We start from the raw sequence: 9,297 nt of genomic DNA, 5'->3' as shown, positions 1-9,297 counted from the left end.
ATATATATATATATATGTGTGTGTGTGTGTGTATATATCCACACACATATAGCTTGATTTGAAAAACGATTGAAATTTGCACTGATTTGATTAGCAATTAGCCTAGCCTGGACTTTCTCTAAACACCATGCTTTTTCACTGATGTCACAGCTGATAAAGTACTAACTATTGATAACTATTAGATAGGACATTACTTCAAAGTTGTCTGGAATAGCCCTTTAAGAGGGAAACTTCTCTTTCCCTGCTCATTATCACTGTAAGCTGGGTCAACCCTCAGCTGACAAAAAAGGATTGGATAGTTTCAAGATATCAGTGTGTAGCAGCCAAAAAAGTTCAACATATGTTTTATCAGATAACTTTCATTCTCAATCCCTGAAACATTCACAAAGCTATTCACATTTATTTTTGCAAACTTTTGTTAAAGGTATACAAAGTGGTTGCCGTTTTATATATATATATATTTTAGCTTGTGCTTTGAAGAAGCAGCAATGAAACACTGAGATCACATTCAGTCAGGGGGAGTATAAACTATAAATAACAGCCTTAGTTAAAAGCATTAATTTGAACATAAAACACAACATCAAGGTCAGGTAGAAGGTTGGATGAGCTTTTTAGTTCCTCTGAAATGAGACAGCTCAGATAGATCTGAGCACTTTTGAGCACCTTTGTTAGGGTTTTTACATTATCAGCCTTTGTGCTCATGTGGAACACTGCCTACGTGAGAGACCAAGGTCAGACGGCGGGCCGGCGGGCGCCNCTGTAGTGGAACTTCTCATCTTTGCGAAGGCCTTCATAAAGACAAATATTACTCTCCGGTGTGATTCTTTTTTAGCAGGATAAATAAATAAAAACCCTGACATTTTGGTGCCGAAACCCATGCTCGACATATCTGGCTGCTGACGGAGGGGACAGACGCGCCGAAGCTGTGCACGGCCAGCGTTCCTAGGAGAACCTGAAAGGAAAGCCCTGGGAGTCGACGTTACTCAACAGGCCGGTGTTACTACAGTCTGGCCCACCCGCCAGCGGCGGATTGACGAGTTCCGGAAGAAGTGAATTATCACCGGTGAGTAACAAGTTTTTCTTCAAAGCAAAGGAAAACTGGGTTGAGAAGTCCTTTGAGGTCGAAGATCCTCATAAAATATAGGTTGGAATGTCCTTTGGGGTTGAAAAACCTAATAAATTACAACAGGGAAAGTCCGAAAACAAAATAGTGTATAAAATAGTGCATGAGTGTGTGAATGATTGTATCTTTGTGTGACAGGCTGTGATTGTGAGTATGTTTGTGTGACAGGCTGCGCATGGCTGTGATTGCGAGTGTGTTTGTGTGGTGCTGTGATTTACTAATGTAATGGTTAATATTATGAACTGTGAACCAGAATATTACGAAATGTTTCTTTAAACTAAACTCAAATAAACTCCTGAATCGGGCTTCGGAGTTCATGTCATTGAGCTAAAGCAAATAAACCTGTCAATTTTTATAACTAAATTAGTGTGCACACATAAAAGTAAAAATAGCTTAGATAATTAAATAATTAGGTTAACAAAGTAGAATAAGGATCCTTTTGTTTATTGGTCTGCGTGTTTTTTTTTTGTCTTTGTCTTTGTGTTTTGGCTGTACTTCGTGTGTTGTTTTGTTCTGACGTCCAGTACATGTTGTTGTGCTAAAAGCCTATTATATTGGTAACTTTAACCTGTTATTTCGTTAGAAAAATGGGAAACAAAACCAGTAAAACATTAACAGGGGATGTAAAATTTATGGAGGAAAAATATCCAGACTGCACTAGGTACCTGGATAAATGGAATAAGAAATATAAAATTACTGGAACTTTGAAAGTGGATATGTGGCAGTATTTCTTACAAATTCTGGAAACTAAAGCACTCTTAAAAAAAAGAAAGAAAAAACAGAAAATTCAAGCTGAAATTGATTGTGCCAAATTGTGGTTGCAAAATGCAATAATTAGATTGGACCAAATTTATCAATCCAAAGAAAAGAAAACCGTGACCCAAAAAGATCAAGAGAAAAATGAAGTTTTTTTTGTGCGCCCAGAAGACAATGAAACTCAACCAAGAGCACCTCCCCGTCTCCGAAGAGACCATCAAGGGGAGGGGGAACCCCCACTCCCCGCATCCTCAGTCTCTGTTGCTCCACCATCACCTGCGCGTACTAGACATCAGACTAAAGAACATCTATTACAACAAACGGCCTTACAATCTGCTGCTGAATCAGAAAACAGTGATAAGACCGAAGAAGCACTTGCATCTCTTTCAGACCCTGTAACTCCTTTTACACCTCCGCCATATCCAGAACAAAATCGCTTGTACCCATCTTTAGAACATTTAAAGAATCCGACCCCTGAAGCACCTCCAGCGAGTGTGCCTAGTGTTAACACTTATCCGATGACTGCTGTGGCCAACCCAAATCCAGGGGACAGAGAACCCCCACAGATTTATGTTTTTCGTCCCTGAGCCTTAGAAGAGGCCAGGAAAGCTGTGGAAGGTGTTACTCCTCCTTTTGAAGATGTGGAGAAGTGGATTGATGACATGAACGGGGTTATCCATTCTTACAGATTAAACGGTTTTGAGACAGGACAGGCTGCGATGTCCTCATTAGACAGACATTGGGCAAAAGTAGAAGGGGGCTACACGGGAAGAGATGCACAGAATAGACCATTTGACTATAATGGACATAATCGGACATTAACTGGTGAATATGACAGGCAGTGGGAGGCTCTGTGTAACCGCGTGCGACAGGAGTTTAAAAAACAAGCAAATTATGACCACTTAGCTGGGGTTAAACAAAGAGTGGGAGAAGAGTGTGAGGACTTTAAAATAAGGTTTGAAAAAGAATTCAAAAAACACAGTGGGATTTCTTTTGACAGTGATGCTGCTTCAGCCTATCACCAGAACTTAAAGAGATCTCTGTTGTCTGGTTTCCGTCCTGACCTGGCAGACTGGATCTCAACTAATCTTGTCGGCGTAGACACTTGCTCAGTTTCAGAGTTGATGAAATACGCTAGACATGCTGAAAAAGTTGTGAAGCCCAACAAAGGTGGAGGAGTTTTTCACATCACTTGGGATGATGATTCCTCCACTGATGAAATTTTTTTTCAGAGTCGGGATCTGACAGAAGGCCGTGGCAAAGGCCGAGGCCGAGGGACAGGCCCTTCCCGAGGAGGATCGTATGGTTGTAATAACTCTTTGGACAAAGAGTTAACATGCTGGCTCTGCGGTAAAGTAGGCCACCGCTTCGCAAACTGTTATCGAAACAAACTTCAGGGTCCTTCCAGAGGAGGGAAAAAGAGAGGGGGAGGGCGCGGTGGGTCTTCAGCGTGACTAACTGCGCCCCGCGCTCAAACAAAACAAACTGAACATGAACATGACTCACTCTCTGCTGATGCAGATGTGCTTGATGTTTATGGGGCATGGGAACTGTTGAATGCATTAAGAGAAAAACCAAACATCACTTTACTGATAAACCAAAAGGAGGTTGATTTCCTGTGTGATACAGGTGCATGTAAAACTATTGTTAAAGAAAAAGTGCCTAACCTTGAACTCTATAAAGATTACATTTGGGTTAAATCCGCTGATGGAGAGACACAAAAAACAAATATGTCAAAACCTCTTACAATCGAAGACCCCGAAACAGGTCTAAAAATTTCAGCTAAAATCGTAGTTTCTCCAAAATGTCCATTTAATCTTCTGGGAAGAGATTTAATGACAAAATTAGGAACTGCTGTGGTTCCAACTGAAAACGGGATGTGTGCTGTCAGAACAAAAAGTATTAACTTTTACACTCTGAATCAGAATGAACAAATGTATTGCTCTTATGATCTTGGCTTTGAATCAAATCGTGAATTCCCGTGCAACATTTTACAGGAAGTTAAATCACAATTAACCGAACCAGAATCTCAAATGACCTATAATACATTACATGTGACCATGAATGTATTCACTGATTCAGGTGAAGATTATGTAAAAGAATTTCTTGAAACAACTCCTGTGACTGTTGCTGTGACAAATCTGTACACGGACAGAANGGTCGTTTGCTGCATTAACTGTTTTAATCCCAACGGAGCATCAACATCTCTACAAAATGTTAGAAACACCCCACATTTCACTGTATAAGCCTTATGCTTTAACGTGGTCAGATGTGGGCAAAAGAACAACGTTAGCTGCGACTGCTACAGATTATGTGGGAAAAGAAGAGGGCTGGAGTTACAGTCCAAGCTGTGACGTTTGGCAACGAAAAGTGTGTGCTGTTGTGACCGGAGATGCTGCAGTGCATTCTCTGGAGTGACAAAAAACAATCCTTCTTTCTGAAGAAGAAGAGGAAGACTTAAAGGACCTACCAGCTGATATATGGACCCAGGGTCCATCAGATGTGGGTCTTTTAACATCAATACCCCCAGTTGAAATTAAATCAAAGACAGACTGGAGGCCGAGAGTCAAACAATATCCATTAAAAGAGGAAGCTATTGCAGGCATCGAACCTGTAATAAATGATTTGTTAAAGGGAGGAATCATCAGAGAATGTTCTGATTCCCCCTGTAACACACCGATTTTTCCTGTTCAAAAAGCAAACGGTGCTGACTGGCGAATGGTCCAAGACCTGCGGGCAGTGAATGAAGCGGTGCAGACCCGAGCTCAGAATGTTCCGAATCCGCACACGCTGCTAAATTCTCTGAGACCAGAAAACAAATTTTTTACAGTGATCGACTTGAGTAATGCATTTTTCTCAGTGCCCATTCATGAAAATTCACAACACTGGTTTGCTTTTACCTTTAAAAGCAAAAGATACACTTTTGCAAGATTACCCCAGGGGTTTGCTGACAGCCCCACCATCTTCACTCAGGCCATAATGACCTGTTTGGCTGACTTTGACCTGCCAGACGACTGTCAATTGCTGGTTTACGTGGACGACTTGCTTGTCGCTTCAAGCTCAGAGGCTTCATGCAGAGCTGCTTCCCTTGCTCTGTTAAAACACTTACACAACAGTGGAAACAAAGTCAGTAAAAAAAAACTGCAGTGGGTAAAACGAGAGGTGAACTACTTGGGTCACACTATCTCCGCTGCAGGCAAGCAAATACAGAGCAACAGAAAACAAGTCATTTCTGATGCACCTATGCCTGAGACAAAGAAACAGATGATGTCTTTTTTGGGTCTGTGTAACTATTGTAGAGCATGGATCCCTCACTATGCTGAAACAACACAACCATTGCAAAACTTGATACACAGTGCCCCTATGGCAATGTCTGACAAAATAACCTGGACAGAAGAAGCAAAACAATCTTTTGTAAGGTTAAAACAACAGTTGATGCAAACTACTACATTAATTCTCCCAGACTACAATAAAACGTTTGTTCAAACTGTAGACTGCAAAAATGGGTTTATGACATCTGTTCTGTTGCAAAAGCATGGAGAGAAGCTAAAACCTTTAGCATTTTATTCCAAAAGATTAGATCCGGTTGCAAGATCTCTACCAACATGTGTTCAAGCAATCTGTGCAGCTGCGATGGCAGTAAAGATGTCTGCTGATGTTGTTTTGTTTCATGAAATGGACCTGTTGGTCCCTCATGCTGTGGACATTTTGTTACTACAGAGTAAGATAAACATGCTGTCTCCGGCTAGACACTTATCTTACACAGCTGTCTTGTTATCACAACCCAATGTGAGAATTAAACATTGCACAGTTTTGAACCCTGCCACACTGTTACCATTGCCAGACGATGGGACACCACATAACTGTCTGGAAACAACTGAAAAACTTCAGTTGCCCAGACCAGACTTGAAGGACACCCCCCTCACAGGAGGTGAGGTGTGGTTTGTTGATGGCTCATGCTCAAAAGACCGCCACGGGCATAACCTGAGTGGTTATGCAATTGTGCAACTTCCGGGTCGAATCATTGAAGCCAAGAAACTACCCAGCAGCAACTCAGCTCAGGCTGCTGAAATTATTGCCCTTACACGTGCTTGTGAATTAGCAAAAGATAAAAGGGTGACAATTTACACTGACAGTCAATATGCTTTTTCCACACTGTTCTACTTTGCTAAACAGTGGGAACGCAGAGGGTTGATGACCTCTACTGGTAAGCCAGTGAATCATGCATCCCTACTCAAAAATCTGCTGCATGCCATTCAGCTTCCCAAGGAATTAGCAGTATGCAAATGTACTGCTCACACAAAGGGAACAGATGATGTTTCCAATGGGAATCGATTTGCAGATGAAGTTGCAAAAGCAGCGGCAGCTGGACATCATGGACATTCATACTTTTTGGGTGAAGTGAAAGATTGTTTGATTGACAAAGACATTCTAAAAGACATGCAGAACCAAGCTTCTGTAACAGAGAAACGCATGTGGTTAAATAAAGGGGCAGGGCTCACACCTGATGGCCTTTATGAGCTTGGCAATAAACCTGTTTTGCCCAAATCCCTTTACAAAACAGCTGCATTAGTGACACATGGGCCTTGTCATCTGTCAACAGGAGGGATGTGTAACATAATAAAACAACATTTTACAATGTATGGTATTGAAACTTTTCTGAAAAACTTTTGCAAAGCTTGCCCGACATGTGTAAAACACAACCCACAAGGGAATGTGAGGCCAAAAAGGGGTGAGTTCCCAAAACCATCTTATCCTTTTCAGACCATGCACATGGATTTTATTGAACTAACACAGAGCGGTCCATACAAGTATTGTCTTGTAATGATTGATGCTTTCTCAAAATGGGTTGAAATTGTTCCATCAAAATGTGCGGACGCTTTAACTGTTGCGAAAGCTATCTGTAAAAACATCATACCTGTGCATGGCATTCCACAAACAATTTACAGTGATAATGGGCCACACTTTGTAAATCAAGTGGTGCAAAATATGGCCACACATTTAGGCATGACTTTAAAAAACCATTGTTCATACCACCCCCAAAGCGCCGGCTTGGTAGAAAGAACAAATGGGACGATTAAAAGCAGGTTAAGAAGGTGCATGGAGACAACTGGAAGGGCGTGGCCAGACTGTTTGGACTTAGTGAAACTCTATATGAGAATCACTCCTACACAAGATGGTTTAACACCTTTTGAAATCATCTATGGAAGACCATACAAATTACCATTATTTTCACCTGATTTAGATCAAGCAGAGGAAGAACAAACGTTGGCAGATTACATGATCAGAACAATGAAAATGAAAGAACTGTCAAATGCATATTTACTGCCTTCTGATTCTGTTCCTCCACAGGACACACCCGTGGTCAAACCAGGAGATTGGGTGTACATCAAGGTGGTGAAAAGGAAGAACTGGGCCAGCCCACGGTGGGAAGGACTGTTCCAGGTGCTGTTGACCACGCCCACCACAGTGAAGATCGCTGAAAGGCCCAGCTGGATACATCTCAGCCACTGTAAGCTACAAAGAGTGCTCGACCCTTAAAAAGCACCGGTACTGTGGGGAAGTCTGACTACAAAGGGGCCTCACTGTTTAGAGGTGGGGCGTCTCAACGTCAGTGAAGAAAACACCTGATCCCAGTTCCATTAGGCTATTAAAGGGCTCGTGTGTCTTTGTAGTCTGAGCAACAATGGGAATTTCACACTTGAAGTGGTGGATTCTCTGTTGCGCTGTGGTTGCAGCATGCTTACTTTGGTACCGGACGGCGTCCGTGCCAAAGCAACGACACAAAAGAAGTCATGATAGATATCACCCACATGGATACAGCACAAATTCCTGTAATGAAGTTGAAGTTTACGGCCCACGACAACGATGAAACTGACTGCTATGTGTGTGCCCAGATGCCCAACTCCACACACAGCACTGGATATCTCTCTCGACCGACAAAACTGTTTGTATGGCCTGAGCACGTTCTCTGGCCTTAACAGCAGATCGACAAAGAACATTGACAGGGACCACAGAACGTACCCAATCAACTCCAAGAGAAGCAGTACAACTATAACAACAGATACAACTTGTTCACCAAAGAAGGACCTCATGCCACTGCGCCAGCTGAGTGTGAAATTACCAGAAATAATTTCTCTCTCAGGTAAAGCACCTGGATCATTGGAAAACTGTGTTTTCAACAACGGCAGTAAGAAATTAGGCCATGTGCCATGGGGTTTGTGTAAACAGGTGTATACATTTTGTAGTGAAACTCCTTTCTTCAGACCCTGCACTAAGTGTGCAGTGCGTTCAAACAGACCTAACCTCAACTGTGCTATGTGGGCAGGGCTGGACTTATCAAGATGTGACCAATATGTGAACCGAAGGGTTTTTAATCTGACAAAACGTTCCAGTGGAAAACATGACGAAGCGAAATGCAGCACGGTCATGCCAGGTCCCATGGGCTCTCGGGTTCTGGCAGACTGGTACTTCCTGTGTGGACATGCCTATACAGCCCTCCCACCTGATTGGGGTGGACTGTGTGCCTTGGTACCGCTGGCTAGCCCTGTGTTCACCCTTAAAAAGGACAACATCTCCCCCACACACCTCAACCGCAGGATTAAAAGACATTTCAGCGGAGTGAAACGTTGGGGTGGACTGACTCACGAGACTGGAGTGCCATGGAAGTTCAGGATCTGGAATGGAGGAGAGAAGTTCTTTTAAAGTGTTTTTCCACATGTGGGAGTAGCTGAAGTGCGAGATCATGTGGAGATCAACCGTTATGCTTTGATGCGCCTCATAAACGACACACAGAAGGCCCTGAATGGAACTGCAGGAGAACTGTCTGCCATCCGACAGATGGTTCTGCAAAATCACGTAGTTCTGGACTTGCTGACTGCCTCTCAGGGTGGAGTTTGCAAAATTATTGGGACTGCATGCTGTACGTACATTCCCAGTGAGACAGAGGAAGGAGGACTGATCCACGACGCCTTAGAAGATCTGGACGAGCTCCGCCGTTATGTGGACTCTGCCACCCACGGCTCCGGGCTGTTAGACTTGTGGTCCTGGCTGATGTCCGGGGCCTGGTGGCAGCTGCTGCTAAAACTGTTTATCCCAGTGATCTTTGTGTTGTTACTGTTCTTTCTGGTTTTCTGTTGTGTCATCCCCTGTCTTAGGAGTATGATGACCAGAGCGGTGACCCAGATGCTGGTGGAAATGCAGATGGCAGCCATGGCGAGCAGCGATCGTGGTGAAACTGTGCCCTTTCCCTAAAGCTGAATGTGAAGTCTAACTCTGAAACAGACCTGTGTTTTCTTCAAAGAATGGAAAAGTTGTTATATGATGTTTTAATTGAAAAGCATTTCTTGCAGCGGTTAAAACTGATGTTATTACAACTAAGGTTTCAGAAATTGATGGATGTATATAAGTCGTTCATT

This window comes from Kryptolebias marmoratus, linkage group LG8, assembly GCF_001649575.2.
Source record: "Kryptolebias marmoratus isolate JLee-2015 linkage group LG8, ASM164957v2, whole genome shotgun sequence".
NCBI classification, from domain to species: domain Eukaryota; kingdom Metazoa; phylum Chordata; class Actinopteri; order Cyprinodontiformes; family Rivulidae; genus Kryptolebias; species Kryptolebias marmoratus.
Note: the sequence above shows the minus strand (reverse complement) of the source record.